A 3,243-nucleotide genomic window follows, 5' to 3' on the forward strand; every position below is an offset into this window, starting at 1 on the left:
ATTGCAAGAACACAACTCTCTCAATATGATCTTCTAATAAATTTAATTTTACACTGCCATTGCCATTCATATTACATGTATCTGTTCATTTACTACTATATTCTCAATGGCAAATCGTACAGACTTGGATTTCAGTTTAGATGTTGAGTATAATGTTACAAGAGGTTTCGTGATTCAGTTTAATTACATATAGTGGATAAAGATGTCGAAAGAGAAATGGAAAGGAGAAACTTGCCAATGATAGTTCATGTGATTATGGCCAACTTGGATCGTAGAGAAGAAGTATCACAACAGGGGTAAGAAATCAATAAGAAGAAACAACCGATTTTAGAACATAATGGAAGAGTTGGTATAATCATGACTTGGTACTCTAAAGGTATCACTATAAGGTCTATCTAAGGATGATGCGCATAAAGAAGAAAATATTGGCAATCAACTAATGAACTTGAAAAATTAGGGTAATAATGAAGGTTATTTTAAGGAACCTGTAAGGTATGATAAATAGAATTATTGGAGAAGATAAGTTGTGTACATAACAACATCTATAACAATGGGAGAGCCACATTGTAAAGTTTTTCATAGGTGACTAACTATATGAATGAATTATGGATAACAAGACGTATGATAAGGAGATTTTATTATGTTGATGTCTTAAAACAGGAAAAGATAAGTGGATTACACTTGGTAGCTATCTTAATGAATTTATTTATCAGGTCTTACCCAAGTTGGAAATAGTAACAACATTTCCAAGGTATATCAATGCTATAGGAGAGGAGGAAAAACCACAATGATTGGAGGTGAGAAATTCAAGTCAATTTAATAAAATAGAATGAAGTGAAGAAACTTCCATTTTTGAAGCCAATAGACATGGAATAGTAGGAAATCAAGACAGGGAGAAAAAGAAAAATATATCTATGAATATCGGATAGGAGAAAATGAAGGGATGTTCTATCAAGAAGAAAGTTCTTTTAAAGGTATTAATGAGTAGAGCTAGAAACACCATTGGTAATGGTCATAATGATGATCTACATATTTTAAAAATGTGAAGGTGTGAAGTTGCATGGTGACCAAATGATAATAAACGAGGAAGATATAGGAAGGAATGTTGCTAGAAATTTTAGACGGATACCTTGAGAAGGATTGTGTACATAGTGACAAAATAAGTGAAAGTCAATTAATAGAGATTGTACATGACTCATTGTTTCATGAGTAGGAATTTCCATAACGTTAAAAGAGGTCGTTTCCACATTTAATTTTCTCATGGACAATGATGGTAGTAGTGTTTCCAACTGTTTCAAAATCTAAAATAATGATACTATTTAATAAGAAAGAATCTTTTGCCCAACTTGATGAAACTGAATTTAGGAGAAAGCAATCAAGTGGTATTGAGATACGAACTTTACGAACTCAACGAGATCGGAAAATATTTATGTGGATGAAGTGTTGATTGTTAAATAAGTCAACATGGATTAACAAATCCTTGCTAGTAAATTAAGCATGATATAAAATTAAATCATGATGAAAAAATGTTTATATGCAATTGCATATAGCAGTATTGGAATCAGTAAGCCAAAGGGTAAATGGATGTAAAATCAAAGGATTTTAATTTTGAGATAGATTATTTAAATAATGATGCTATCACTAGGAAGAATATATGACGAGAGATTAAGACTCAAGGTGATGAGGCTCATGTGAAATTTAATGATGTACTTAGATGATTATACCATTGGTGTAAATAATCAACTAATAGTAGAAAGAATTCGAACTGATTATTGAAAAGTAATTGACAACTTGATGAAAACATATTGACGATGTTTCATGCTATCATGGTAGGAAGATAATGATGTACATATGGTTCTTATAGTGATAAGGTATCCATACGATAGTAGCGATATGCAGAGGTATTATGATGTTATGTCAATATATATTGACATATTCATTTACTAAGTGATGATAGGTATTTAATGTTCAATACTCATGATGGATATGATATGCATAACGTGGCATAGGAATTATGATGCTATAATATGAGGATTATTGACATGTGGTTCATTTATGAGAATTCATGATATGTCTTTAATATAATTATGTTGATGGTATAACTGAAGCATGCGATAATTCCGTACAAATCTATGACATGCATGAGCATGCAAATCCTTATTATTCATAATGTTGCAATTAACAAAGATGAACGTTCTTATGATGACATGCAAGAGTTGGCATGTGGATTATTTCCTATGATACTATGATGGTATGGTTAATGCATTGGATGCATATGATTCACAGTACTCCACAAATGGGCTGAGAGGGCCAGTTTATTTGATGATCTCGTGCGAGCCCATATGCACGATGGAGAATAAGTAACACCATATGGGCTGGGGACAAAACTCAATCAACACTACATATGCCAATGGTTCCTTTGTCTTGTGTATAGCTCTTGATGGATAGCTCTTGAAGAGCTATGGCACCATCTTGAGGAGGCCAAGTGCCTGATGTTCTAGGCTAGGTGCCTGTTATTGGATTGGGATGCCCAAGTCTGTAAGGGATGTAAAGGACTTCGATGCCTGGGGCTATGCACCTTCGTAGTTGTGGAGGGAGTGGGCCAGCCTTGCGAGATGCCCGGGGTCATTGAGTACCGGACCGAATGCCTGCCTTGGGGCAGATGAGGTCTGAGTCAGGTGCGAGCCTTGGAGCCAGCCTTGGACTAGGATACAGACCGGGTCAGGCTTAGCCTAGTGCCGAAAGTGGGAAAAAGCACAGAGATTCCTTGAGATTTCCCGGGGTGTTGGGGACTTTCGATGCCTGCTGGTTATACTAGTTCAGCAGAGGGCGTTGGCAACAGGAAGTAAATAAAATAATAAATAATAAAAATAATGCATAATACATAATTCAACATAACTTCGGGACGAAGTTCCTTAAAGGGGGAGAGTATGTAATATCCCTCCCCTTAATAATAAATAATAAATAATAAGAATAATAAATAATAATATAATAATAAATAATAAATAATAAAATAAATAATAATAAATAAATCACTTAATAATAAATAATAAAAATAATTAAATAATAAATGATATTAAAAATATATACAAAGAAAATAAATAAAAATAAAAATAGTAATAACCATACTAAAACTCTAAATAAGAATAAATAGAAATAAAACAAGAAAACTATCAAAAAGAAGAAATAAAACAAGAAAAACTAAAAATCAAAAGAAAAGTAAAGAAATAAAACAAGAAAGCT

This window comes from Pinus tabuliformis, chromosome 4_2 (assembly GCF_031772625.1).
Source record: "Pinus tabuliformis cultivar Carrire ecotype Pingquan chromosome 4_2, CPIR1, whole genome shotgun sequence".
NCBI classification, from domain to species: Eukaryota; Viridiplantae; Streptophyta; class Pinopsida; order Pinales; family Pinaceae; genus Pinus; species Pinus tabuliformis.